The sequence below is a fragment of the Triturus cristatus genome, chromosome 6, assembly GCF_964204655.1.
Source record: "Triturus cristatus chromosome 6, aTriCri1.1, whole genome shotgun sequence".
In the NCBI taxonomy this organism is placed as follows: domain Eukaryota; kingdom Metazoa; phylum Chordata; class Amphibia; order Caudata; family Salamandridae; genus Triturus; species Triturus cristatus.
The window spans coordinates 1896284877-1896299785 of NC_140589.1; positions in this window are offsets into that span (position 1 = coordinate 1896284877).

Genomic DNA, 14909 nt, shown 5'->3' on the forward strand with positions numbered 1-14909 from the left:
GAGAGAACTTTAGAGGTTTAGTAGGGAGAGCGGGCGATATGACCCACATAACAGAGGATCTTTCCCAGGTTTGGGAAGGAGGATAATCACTGATTCAGCAAGGTAGGGGGTAAGATTTGCCTTTCTAATGCCTCAGCATAGACCTCCAAGAGTTGCAAAATAAATATATCTTTGATGGCTTTATAAAAGGCTCCTGTGAAGCCATCCAAGCCTGGAGCTGATGAGGATTTTAAATCTGTAATGGCTTCATCAATGTCAGTTTCTGATATTGGTACCGCAAGGAAGTCCTGCATGTGTCTTTCCAGGTATACAAGCGTCACTTCAGAGAGATAAGCTTACTGTCCTGTCCAGTCTGAACTCACTTTTGAGGGATGTATGACGTTACAACGCACACTTTTACAACGCATGCACTTACAACGCATTTTTTACAACGCATAATCCATTACAACGCATGACATTACAACGCATGACACTACAACGCATTTTTAAAAAATACCTTTACAACGCATTACCATTACAACGCATACTACCTTTACAACGCATACCATTACAACGCATAATATTAAATTACATTTAAGGTAAGTATTAGATAGTATAGGGGTGAAAATTACTATTCTAACTCCAGGGGGTGCAACAGTAGGGTAAGTGTTGGATAGTATAGGGGTAAAAATTACTATTCTAACTCCAGGGGGTGCAACAGTAGGGTAAGTGTTGGATAGTGTAGGGGTAAAAATTACTATTCTAACTCCAGGGGGTGCAACAGTAGGGTAAGTGTTGGATAGTGTAGGGGTAAAAATTACTATTCTAACTCCAGGGGGTGCAACAGTAGGGTAAGTGTTGGATAGTATAGGGGTAAAAATTACTATTCTAACTCCAGGGGGTGCAACAGTAGGGTAAGTGTTGGATGGTATAGGGGTAAAAATTACTATTCTAACTCCAGGGGGTGCATCAGTAGGGTAAGTGTTGGATGGTATAGGGGTAAAAATTACTATTCTAACTCCAGGGGGTGCATCAGTAGGGTAAGTGTTGGATAGTATAGGGGTAAAAATTACTATTCTAACTCCAGGGGGTGCATCAGTAGGGTAAATGTTGGATAGTATAGGGGTAAAAATTACTATTCTAACTCCAGGGGGTGCATCAGTAGGGTAAGTGTTGGATAGTATAGTGTAATATTATGCGTTGTAATGGTATGCGTTGTAATGGTAGTATGCGTTGTAATGGAATGCGTTGTAAAGGTAGTTTTTAAAAATGCGTTGTAGTGTCATGCGTTGTAATGTCATGCGTTGTAATGGATTATGCGTTGTAAAAAATGCGTTGTAATGGTAGTGCATTGTAAAAGTTGCGTTGTAAAGGTTGTTCCCCCTTTTGAGGTGTATAATTTCTTAAAATGTGTCAAAAATTCCCGCTGAATATCTATCGGGTCCGTAATCCTATGGCCGGAATCTGTTTGTAATTGCGCTATATAAGCATTTTGATAGAGAGGTCTGATCATCTGGGCCAAAACCCTTCCCGGGCGTTCACCCTCACCCCAGCGTAAGGCACTTTGAAAATCTCCCATATATAGGATCTCTTTGTCCGCCGTGTCTCTGTAGTCAACTAGAAGTGACAGTCTCTGCTTGTTAGTCTCAGGGTTACGCATTAGAAGTTGTCTGGCATCTAGTGACACAAGCTCTTCTTCTATTCGTGTCAGTGTTTTACGCAAGTCTCGCCGTACCCCGGCATGCTTAGATATACATACTCCTCTCAAATAAGCTTTAAAGCCTTCCCACAGCATCGCCGCGGAATCTACAGAACCTGTATTAATTTCAAAATATTCTTCTATCGCTTCTCGAATTTCATGTTGAAAGACGTCATCCTCTAATGCCCGATTTGGAAATCGCCACAGTCTCTCAAAGCCCTCTGGTTGTGGGATCTTCAGGGTGAGCACTACTGGGGAATGATCAGAATACATACGCGGGATTGTTTGGACGGAGTTGCACCACCCTAATATACCTAGGGAAGCCAACCAGTAATCTATCCGTGTCCATGTATTATGTAAACCGGTATAGTGGGTGTAGTCAGTGTGTTTAGGATTGTGAGTACGACTGACATCCACTAAAGAGAATTGGTTCATAAGGGAAATTAGGGCCTTGCGTGCTCGGGGCTTAGGGTCAGGTGCATTTGAGGTACTGTCTAACGTTGGATCTGGTGTGACATTGAAATCTCCCTCAAGTAAAATGGAGACCTAGCCCAAATTTAGTAGGAGGGAGAGTAGGGAGTAATAAAAATCAGGGGAGTCTACATTAGGGCCGTAAACACAAACCAATGCTATTCTTTGCCCCATTAAAGTGCCCAGAACCACCATATACCTGCCTTCATTATCCGCCGTCGCAGAGTGGAAGCAGAAAGGGACTCTTTTATGTATCAGCAAGGCGGTACCTCTAGCATAATTACTTAAATTTGCGAAATATCTGTGTGTTCCCCAACTATAAGCAAAGCGATTCTGATCATTCTTGGATAAATGTGTTTCCTGCAGAAATGCCACGTCATTCCCATGCCGGATCAAGTAATGAAGCACCTGTCTTTTCTTACGAGTGTCATTTAGGCCTCTATTATTTCACGGCACCACAGACAGGTCCGAGGGGGCAGAGTTATGTCCTACTTGCACCATATTACATTTAACATCGCAACTTTGTCCATTGTCATTTGATCACGTCTATTACTGATGACCGTATTTGATTGTGCAACTAGCATTCTATCGCATACTCCCAACTATATTAGGTATTAGTTCAGCTTTGTTTATCTTAGCCCATTTAAGGACTTTACCATTCCTTCTCACTATAGTTGGCGCTGGGGTTCTCCAGTCAGATGGTTTAAAACAGCCTATCCAGTGGATTTGGAAGGTAATCGCAGCGTGATCACTAAAATCTGTAACAAGCGTTTCTATCTAGCTTAAAAATTATTTTTAAGGGCAACGCAACCAACAGGTAATCTATTGTAGTGCCATGGATAGTATCTCCAAATGTTTTTGCCAAAGAGCCCGTGGACTAATCAATCGAATTAAGTATTACCAAATTTCTTATGGTCAGAAGCCTATTCAATTCATTACCATATGGGGTGTGTGAAAAATGCAATGGTACGACACCCTCTTCATCAATCAGACCACATAGTGGTGTCGATGACCTGGTACAACTATGAGCGTTGAAATCGCCCATCCACACTATATTCAGAGGGTTGTGATGGATCATCATGGCCCTGTCAATTGCACTCTCTAGTGAATCAATCACCTGGGACATATTACCCTCAAAATTATTATTATAAAAATTAAGTAACAACATGTCCTCTACACCAGGCTGGCTACAGAAAATAAGATGGAAGTGAGAGGACTCCTTATCAGTCCTAAAGATTTTACACATAGTGTGCTTCTAATCAAAGTCAAAAGGCCTCCTCTCGCTCTGCCTGACCTTGAGGGGGTTGCTGGAGTTTGAAGTGTACAAAAACCATCAATATAGACAGTGTCAACTTCCCATGTTTCTTGCAGACATACTAGCTCATATTGATGTTTAATCCTAGTCCATCTATGTTCCAATTTAATGATTTTATCATATCACTTCTCAGTTCTAGACCTGCAAATGTATTATCCCGTGCTATGGCAGCTATATGGTTAAATGTTTCTGGGGCAATTAAGCGAGTGGGTGCAAAATTACTGTCGGGCCCTGTACCAAAAAACCTAAGATGCTGTGGTCTGTAAAAGAACCCAAATGGTAATGCATAGATCCGCATAGTCACCATAGGGCAATTAGGAAGCATATCCAAAAGATGTTTCACAAAGCGTTGGTTATTAAAATTAATTACTATGCAGTCCCCCTTGATTGTTTCGGAAGAGTTACCCACCCGTTGGACTCTCCTAGCCATAATAATGTGGTTTGCTATATTGGGACATTCATAAGCATCAACATACTTAGACATCCAATGTAACACTTTATTCATCAGTTGGTGAGTAGATTTTGACTGCGCATGTTGCAATTGCGGGGTGTTTGCTAAAATAATCACAAATGGACATGCAGCCGGGGGAGGTTCAAGTTAGACTGATTCTGTGGTAAATAACCTTTCCGCCCTTCCCCAGGACGATCCTGCATTGCTCTAGATATAACTGTAGTACTAGGTTTGTGTGTGGCCTGTCGATTGTAAGGTTCAGGGTGGGTGGGGTGGGTAGCCTGATTGCTTGTGGTGATGTTTCCAAGACCTATATGCGTATAGTCTGGTGCTTGTATTAGCAAATTAGTTGGAACAGCCGGTTGTGCCTATAGTGGCATATGAGTACTACTGACACCCCCCCCCCCACATATGTCTCCCCATCACCCTGTGTTTGAAGTGGGGCAACTAAGCGTTTGTTCCTAACCACAGTTTGGGGGATGACAATAGGGAAATCTTTACATTTGTTTGCCAACAAGGCCTCTGGCGCATTAGGTGTCCTTTCGGGTATACTACCCCCCCCCCCTTCCAGCGTGTTAAGCACAGCTAGGCTAGGTTCACTTCGGTTGAAATGGTTCATTAAGGGGTGTAAAAGGCGGGAGAAAGTTTGCTCCAGCTCTGCAGTGATTCTCACAATCTCAGGTGGAATCGTTAGAGGGGGATCCTTCCAGGCACGAGTGTTCGATTTGGGAAGTCTATGGAGCCTACCACCCCTCTTTTTTTTCACCGGTGGCTCTTCAGGTGACTCTGGATTACCAGTTCCACTTGCTAGAGGTTGCAGGTCCGGTAGCATGTCAAACATTACAGAGAAAGGGTTAACCTCTACTCGGGGCAACATGTCATCAATCAAGGGGAGGTAATTGTAGAGCCGGTAGACTTACCTCTCCTCCCGACACCCTTCTTTCTGCCCTCTCTATCTCCTTCAATAGCACATCTGCACCTCTTGAGAGAAAGGAATCCAGAGTGTTAACAGCCTCCATCGCTCGGTCACATCACTTGGCCTTTCGTTCCCCACAGTATTTGTCTGTTAGGCGACAGCTCTGGGTGGATCGAATCAACAAATGCACCGGACAAAAGCTAGGACAAGAGATCAGGCACAAAACATATGTGTATCTTTTTTTAACTAGATGAACCCTCATCTTTAGAGAGAAGAGCAGTTTTTGACTGATTGTCAACATCTCACCATGCGTGGATTCTATCCCAGCTGAATTCCATCCCTATCTTGGAAGGGACTCAGCCCTGATCTACACCAAGACAGACTGCCAGATGCTACACACACCCAGGTAAGGGGGAGAAAGACCACTCAGGGTATCTTGACAGATGCACACACCTATGCTTACTTATGTTAAGATGCACTAGGTAAGAGTACCATTATATGTATTCATATTATCCAATGCTAATGTACAATGGTTGAACTGTTCATTCTCTTCATGGTCCTAGTAATGCTGATGACATTATTCTGCTTCATTCTGTTAATCATTGCAGTGCACGTACTTTATACAAGAGTCCAAGTGCCTCATTAAATGCATTGAACCTCCCATTTGTGTACTTCTTGTGTATCACTTTGGGCAAGATTGAATTACTAATGAAAGGGTAGACCACAATTTCCTTGGGTGTATTACGGTTGTCATACTCTGAGGTTGTAGACACCATCCGGGGCCCAGACAAGTTACGGGTCCAGATGACACACTGTGACCTAGTCAGGAATTAGGTCAACATACTCTGATGATATGAAAGGACTCAGTCCCCATCATTCTGAGCTTTATGTTGCCCAAACACACTCTTACCGAGAAAGTAGGAACCGACAAGCGTGAGTATATCATGACATTCATTTCTCCTGTTACTAACACGAGTTTTTCTAACCAGAGCATGCATGGCCTAACCTGCAACGTTAACCAAGAGGAAAAGGTATTCAGAGACATTTGATTAAAAAGATAAAAATAGATTATGAGTGAGGGGAAGGAAAAGCAAATGCAGAGCACGTTATGGGGAAAGGTGAAGAGGTTACAAAGGAACCACCTCCCAGACTAAACACTGACATCACAAACATAAAAAAAGTAATGGACGGAGTGCTGAAACTTTTCAACTGCTCACACCAGTCAAGAGATCTTGGTTTAATTCACTCTTCTTTTGCTCTCTATGTCACCCCAGTTTGGACCAAGCCATATGCAAATCAGTCTTGACCCTGCTCCTTATGGGAACAGTCCAGCCCAAACTGCCAGTCCTTCTTGGACCAAAAACAAGCATTCTGGGATTGGTCTCAGGGTATCATCCCTAATCATCCAGGCTAGTTTAAATCCAGTGGCACAGCGAGCAAAGGACCACGTCTGGGCATACTCTTGGCCACTTAGGGCATGCATAGCAAACACAACAAGATGATGGATGGATGGAGTGCTGAAACTTTTCAAACACTCACCCCAGTCAAACATCCAGTGAGGACCCGGCTTGGCAGTTGGGACTGGACTGTTACAATGAAGAGCAGGTTCAAGACTGATCTGCATCTCTTGACTGTGGGTGGATGTTTGATTTATTCAGCATTCCATCCATCATTTGTTGCCGCAGCATTAAACACTGACATCAGCAAAAAGGGATCCTTATGTATTTTGTGGCAGCCAGAGGGAAATGAGACTGTCGAGAAATTAGGATGGAGTGAATGCGAGCATAATTATAGGCTCAAGTGGAAACCTTTGCAAACTTAGATGCTAGCATAAAGGGAATTTATTATATATTAGATACGTCGGCTTATTTCTAATTCTCACACCAGTGGACAGGTAGTTGTTATGCAACCCTAGTTTTTCTTAGGATCTATCATATTAATGAGACAGACTTCCCTCTGGAGCAATATTTGAGAAAGGAGAAACACACTTTTAACAGATACTTAGCAATATTTTTGGAGCACTCATACCCTCCATAGGAGTGACAGTGAATGACGCGAAGATTAGACAGCTGTCCACCATAGTTGAGCGCCTCACCACTAACACTGCAGGTACTTTGAGTGTGATAAATAAGGCATTGTTTGCAATGAGAGCTCTGATGATGCAAAACTGCCTTGCGCTGGAATCGCTCCTCACGAAGGAAGACAGTTTGCAAGGTCGTTCATGCTTGGGATGCTGTGGATATGTTCCACGCCTAGATAAGTAGCTTGACAGCTGTATTATTAATATTATAAATATAACGCATCAATTAATTGAGCTAGAGGAGTTAAGTGCCTGGGAAGGATTAGGATCCAAATTTGGAAAGGGTTTGCTCAGATAGGGGGATGGGTCAGGAGTGTAGCTGGGGAAATTCTGTAATGTCATATACACCACTTCCGCTTATATTGCTTGGCATTGCATGCATGCTCCTTTCTTTGAATTTGTTCAAATAAAATTTGTAACAATGAAGTAGGGATTGTGAGTATGAGAAGCTGTCAGCAACAAGAGGAATAAAAGACTTGATGTAAAAATCAAAGAAATATAAAAGCGATCTGTATGACACCTGGACGGATCTGGGAGATTCCAAGAAGAATCCGAAGTTGAATGATGTCTTGCAATAAAGAAATTAAGTGATGATTTAGAAATCATCGGGGTTTGTGAGAGTTGTTCTTTTTTCTGTCTATTAAATGCATCACAATCTGAGTTTCCGCTAACCTCAGTTGTGTTTACCCTGTCCTATAAAATTAGTATTCCCTATGGCTTCCCACCTAACCAAACACTCCCATCCACACTCAATCACACTTCATGAATACAACTACACACCTCTACTTTTAATTTTAGTGCCGCAAATAGCCAAATAGTATAAATATATTATATCTTTATTAAAAGTAATGCAGCAATATTAGTCACATCTCAAAATTAAAACCAATTAATCAATACAAAACTATTTCATAGAGATAGGAATTCCAAAATGTAAACAGATTTTCTTCAATGAACGATGCCTATAAAAATCACTAAAATACAATTGCATCAATCAACATATGTATTACATTATATATACAATACAATAAAAACAAAGAAAGCAGGTTTCTACAATAAAAAGAATAGAAAAAGGAAAATAGAGATAAAAACACATATGATAGTACATTTCCTTTTCAGTTTGTTAACTAATACATCTATATAATCATAACAAACATCCGATTAGTGCAAAATATGCCAGCATGTTCAACAGATTTAGTCTATTCCTGTGTTGCTCCCTCCTGTGCCCCCCCCCCTCCTGTGCCCTGCCTCCTGTGCCCTCTCTGCTGTGCTCCTTCCTCCTGTGGCCTTCTCTCCTGCCCTCTCTTCTCCTGTCCTCGTGCACAGCACAAAGGGCAGTGGACCATGCGCGGTTCTGTTCAGCACACTCACTCCCTTCTAGAAGTCACATTAAGTGTTCTGCATTATGCAGTGTGCTCTGGGTTTGGAGGCTCCATGGCTGCTGATGTGGTTTACCCCATGGTTGCTGATTTGGTTTACCCCATGGCTGCTGATGTGTTTACCCCTTGGCTACTGATGTGGTTGCGCCGTGGCTAGTGATGCGAATAACCCCGTGGCTGCTGATGCGATTTACCCCATGGCTGCTGATGCGATTTACCCCTTGGCTGCTGATGTGGTTTACCCCATGGCTGCTGATGCAGTTTACCCCATGGCTGCTGATATGGTAACCCCATGGCTGCTGATGTGGTTTACCCCATGGCTGTTGATGTGGTTTACCCCATGACTGCTGATGTGGTAACCCCGTGGCTGCTGATGTGGTTTCCCCTGTGGCTACTGAAGTGGTTTACCCCATGGCTGCTGATGTGGTTTACCCCATGACTGCTGATGTGGTAACCCTGTGGCTACTGAAGGGGTTTACCCCATGGCTGCTGATATGGTTTACCCCGCGGTTGTTGAAGTGGTTAACCCATGGCTGGTGATGTGGTTTACCCTGTGACTGATGATGTGGTGTACCCCATGGCTGCTGTTATGGTTTACCCCCTGGACGCTGATGTGGTTTCAACCATGGCTGCTGATGTGGTTTACCCTGTGACTGATGATGTGGTGTACCCCATGGCTGCTGTTATGGTTTACCCCGTGGCTGCTGATGTGGTTTACCCTATGACTGCTGATGTGGTTAACCCATGGCTGGTGATGTGGGTAACCCCTTTGCTGAGGATTTGGTTTACCCCAGGGCTGCGAATGTGGTTACCCCATGGCTGCTGATGATTTTTACCCCATGGCTGCTGAAGCAGTTTACCCCATGGCTGCTAATGCAGTTTACCCCATGGCTCCAGATGTGGTTACCCCATGGCTGCTGATGTGGTTTACCCCATGACTGCTGATGTGGTTTACCCCATGACTGCTAATGCAGTTTACCCCATGGCTCCAGATGTGGTTACCCCATGGCTCCAGATGTGGCTACCTCATGGCTCCAGATGGGGTGTACCCCATGGCTGCTGATACACCCTGTGGCTGCTGATGTGGTTTACCCTATGACTGCTGATGTGGTTTGCCCATGGCTGGTGAGGTGGGTAACCCCTTTCCTGAGGATTAGGTTTACCCCAGGACTGCAAATGTGGTTACCCCATGGCTGTTGATGAGATTTACCCCATAGCTGCTAACGCAGTTTACCCCATGGTTCCAGATGTGGTTACCCCATGGCTCCAGATGTGGTTACTCCATGGCTGCTGATGTGGTTTACCTCACGGCTCCAGATGTGGTTACTCCATGGCTCCAGATGTGGTTACCCCATGGCTGCGGATGTGGTTTACCCCATGGCTGTTGATGTGGTTTACCCCGTGGCTGTTGATGTGGTTTACCACATGGCTGCTGATGTGCTTTACCCCATGGCTGTTGATGTGGTTTACCCCATGGCTGCTGATGTGTTTTACCCCATGGCTGCGGATGTGGTTTACCCCATGGCTGTTTATGTGGTTTACCCCATGGCTGTTGATGTGGTTTACCACATGGCTGCTGATGTGGTTTACCCCATGGCTGTTGATGTAGTTTACCCCATGGCTGCTGATGTGGTTTACCCCATGGCAGCTGATGTGTTTTACCCCATGGTTGCTGATGTGGTTTACCCCATGGCTGCTGATGTGGTTTACCCTATGGCTGCTGGTGTGGTTTACCCTATGGCTGCGGATGTGGTTTACCCCATGGCTGCTGATGTGTTTTTCCCCATGGTTGCTGATGTGGTTTACCCCATGGCTGCTGATGTGGTTTACCCCATGGCTGCTGATGTGTTGTACCCCATGGTTGCTGATGTGGTTTACCCCCGGCTGCTGATGTGGTTTACCCCATGGCTGCTGATGCGATTTACCCCTTGGCTGCTGATTTGGTTTACCCCATGACTGCTGATGTGGTAACCCTGTGGCTACTGAAGTGGTTTACCCTATGGCTGCTGATATGGTTTACCCCGGGGTTGTTGAAGTGGTTAACCCATGGCTGGTGATGTGTTTACCCCCTGGACGCTGATGTGGTTTCCCCCATGGCTGCTGATGTGGTTTACCCTGTGACTGATTATGTGGTGTACCCTATGGCTGCTGATATGGTTTACCCCGTGGCTGCTGATGTGGTTTACCCTATGACTGCTGATGTGGTTAACCCATGGCTGGTGATGTGGGTAACCCCTTTGCTGAGGATTTGGTTTACCCCAGGGCTGCGAATGTGGTTACCCCATGGCTGCTGATGATTTTTACCCCATGGCTGCTGAAGCAGTTTACCCCATGGCTGCTAATGCAGTTTACCCCATGGCTCCAGATGTGGTTACCCCATGGCTGCTGATGTGGTTTACCCCATGGCTGCTGATGTGGTTTACCCCATGACTGCTAATGCAGTTCACCCCATGGCTCCAGATGTGGTTACCCCATGGCTCCAGATGTGGTTACCTCATGGCTCCAGATGGGGTGTACCCCATGGCTGCTGATATGGTTCACCCCGTGGCTGCTGATGTGGTTTACCCTATGACTGCTGATGTGGTTTGCCCATGGCTGGTGATGTGGGTAACCCCTTTCCTGAGGATTAGGTTTACCCCAGGGCTGCAAATGTGGTTACCCCATGGCTGTTGATGAGATTTACCCCATAGCTGCTAATGCAGTTTACCCCATGGTTCCAGATGTGGTTACCCCATGGCTCCAGATGTGGTTATTCCATGGCTGCAGATGTGGTTTACCTCACGGCTACAGATGTGGTTACTCCATGGCTCCAGATGTGGTTACCCCATGGTTGCGGATGTGGTTTACCCCATGGCTGTTGATGTGGTTTACCCCATGGCTGTTGATGTGGTTTACCACATGGCTGCTGATGTGCTTTACCCCATGGCTGTTGATGTGGTTTACCCCATGGCTGCTGATGTGGTTTACCCCATGGCTGCGGATGTGGTTTACCCCATGGCTGTTGATGTGGTTTACCCCATGGCTGTTGATGTGGTTTACCACATGGCTGCTGATGTGGTTTACCCCATGGCTGTTGATGTGGTTTACCCCATGGCTGCTGATGTGGTTTACCCCATGGAAGCTGATGTGTTTTACCCCATGGTTGCTGATGTGGTTTACCCCATGGCTGCTGATGTGGTTTACCCTATGGCTGCTTGTGTGGTTTACCCCATGGCTGCTGATGCGATTTACCCCTTGGCTGCTGATTTGGTTTACCCCATGGCTGCTGATGCAGTTTACCCCATGGCTGCTGATATGGTAACCCCATGGCTGCTGATGTGGTTTACCCCATGGCTGTTGATGTGGTTTACCCCATGACTGCTGATGTGGTAAGCCCGTGGCTGCTGATGTGGTTTCCCCTGTGGCTACTGAAGTGGTTTACCCCATGGCTGCTGATGTGGTTTACCCCATGACTGCTGATGTGGTAACCCTATGGCTACTGAAGTGGTTTACCCCATGGCTGCTGATATGGTTTACCCCGGGGTTGTTGAAGTGGTTAACCCATGGCTGGTGATGTGTTTACCCCCTGGACGCTGATGTGGTTTCCCCCATGGCTGCTGATGTGGTTTACCCTGTGACTGATGATGTGGTGTACCCCATGGCTGCTGATATGGTTTACCCCGTGGCTGCTGATGTGGTTTACCCTATGACTGCTGATGTGGTTAACCCATGGCTGGTGATGTGGGTAACCCCTTTGCTGAGGATTTGGTTTACCCCAGGGCTGCGAATGTGGTTACCCCATGGATGCTGATGATTTTTACCCCATGGCTGCTGAAGCAGTTTACCCCATGGCTGCGAATGCAGTTTACCCCATGGCTCCAGATGTGGTTACCCCATGGCTGCTGATGTGGTTTACCCCATGGCTGCTGATGTGGTTTACCCCATGACTGCTAATGCAGTTTACCCCATGGCTCCAGATGTGGTTACCCCATGGCTCCAGATGTGGTTACCTCATGGCTCCAGATGGGGTGTACCCCATGGCTGCTGATATGGTTCACCCCGTGGCTGCTGATGTGGTTTACCCTATGACTGCTGATGTGGTTTGCCCATGGCTGGTGATGTGGGTAACCCCTTTCCTGAGGATTAGGTTTACCCCAGGGCTGCAAATGTGGTTACCCCATGGCTGCTGATGTGGTTTACCCCATGACTGCTAATGCAGTTCACCCCATGGCTCCAGATGTGGTTACCTCATGGCTCCAGATGGGGTGTACCCCATGGCTGCTGATATGGTTCACCCCGTGGCTGCTGATGTGGTTTACCCTATGACTGCTGATGTGGTTTGCCCATGGCTGGTGATGTGGGTAACCCCTTTCCTGAGGATTAGGTTTACCCCAGGGCTGCAAATGTGGTTACCCCATGGCTGTTGATGAGATTTACCCCATAGCTGCTAATGCAGTTTACCCCATGGTTCCAGATGTGGTTACCCCATGGCTCCAGATGTGGTTATTCCATGGATGCAGATGTGGTTTACCTCACGGCTACAGATGTGGTTACTCCATGGCTCCAGATGTGGTTACCCCATGGTTGCGGATGTGGTTTACCCCATGGCTGTTGATGTGGTTTACCCCATGGCTGTTGATGTGGTTTACCACATGGCTGCTGATGTGCTTTACCCCATGGCTGTTGATGTGGTTTACCCCATGGCTGCTGATGTGGTTTACCCCATGGCTGCGGATGTGGTTTACCCCATGGCTGTTGATGTGGTTTACCCCATGGCTGTTGATGTGGTTTACCACATGGCTGCTGATGTGGTTTACCCCATGGCTGTTGATGTGGTTTACCCCATGGCTGCTGATGTGGTTTACCCCATGGAAGCTGATGTGTTTTACCCCATGGTTGCTGATGTGGTTTACCCCATGGCTGCTGATGTGGTTTACCCTATGGCTGCTTGTGTGGTTTACCCCATGGCTGCTGATGCGATTTACCCCTTGGCTGCTGATTTGGTTTACCCCATGGCTGCTGATGCAGTTTACCCCATGGCTGCTGATATGGTAACCCCATGGCTGCTGATGTGGTTTACCCCATGGCTGTTGATGTGGTTTACCCCATGACTGCTGATGTGGTAAGCCCGTGGCTGCTGATGTGGTTTCCCCTGTGGCTACTGAAGTGGTTTACCCCATGGCTGCTGATGTGGTTTACCCCATGACTGCTGATGTGGTAACCCTATGGCTACTGAAGTGGTTTACCCCATGGCTGCTGATATGGTTTACCCCGGGGTTGTTGAAGTGGTTAACCCATGGCTGGTGATGTGTTTACCCCCTGGACGCTGATGTGGTTTCCCCCATGGCTGCTGATGTGGTTTACCCTGTGACTGATGATGTGGTGTACCCCATGGCTGCTGATATGGTTTACCCCGTGGCTGCTGATGTGGTTTACCCTATGACTGCTGATGTGGTTAACCCATGGCTGGTGATGTGGGTAACCCCTTTGCTGAGGATTTGGTTTACCCCAGGGCTGCGAATGTGGTTACCCCATGGATGCTGATGATTTTTACCCCATGGCTGCTGAAGCAGTTTACCCCATGGCTGCGAATGCAGTTTACCCCATGGCTCCAGATGTGGTTACCCCATGGCTGCTGATGTGGTTTACCCCATGGCTGCTGATGTGGTTTACCCCATGACTGCTAATGCAGTTTACCCCATGGCTCCAGATGTGGTTACCCCATGGCTCCAGATGTGGTTACCTCATGGCTCCAGATGGGGTGTACCCCATGGCTGCTGATATGGTTCACCCCGTGGCTGCTGATGTGGTTTACCCTATGACTGCTGATGTGGTTTGCCCATGGCTGGTGATGTGGGTAACCCCTTTCCTGAGGATTAGGTTTACCCCAGGGCTGCAAATGTGGTTACCCCATGGCTGTTGATGAGATTTACCCCATAGCTGCTAATGCAGTTTACCCCATGGTTCCAGATGTGGTTACCCCATGGCTCCAGATGTGGTTACTCCATGGCTGCTGATGTGGTTTACCTCACGGCTCCAGATGTGGTTACTCCATGGCTCCAGATGTGGTTACCCCATGGCTGCGGATGTGGTTTACCGCATGGCTGTTGATGTGGTTTACCCCATGGCTGTTGATGTGGTTTACCACATGGCTGCTGATGTGCTTTACCCCATGGCTGTTGATGTGGTTTACCCCATGGCTGCTGATGTGGTTTACCCCAAGGCTGCTGATGTGGTTTACCCCATGGCTGCGGATGTGGTTTACCCCATGGCTGTTGATGTGGTTTACAACATGGCTGCTGATGTGGTTTACCCCATGGCTGTTGATGAGGTTTACCCCATGGCTGCTGATGTGGTTTACCCCATGGCAGCTGATGTGTTTTACCCCATGGTTGCTGATGTGGTTTACCCCATGGCTGCTGGTGTGGTTTACCCTATGGCTGCTGGTGTGGTTTACCCTATGGCTGCGGATGTGGTTTACCCCATGGCTGCTGATGTGTTTTTCCCCATGGTTGCTGATGTGGTTTACCCCATGGCTGCTGATGTGGTTTACCCCATGGCTGCTGATGTGTTGTACCCCATGGCTGCTGATGTGTTGTACCCCATGGCTGCTGATGTGGTTTACCCCATGGCTGCTGATGTG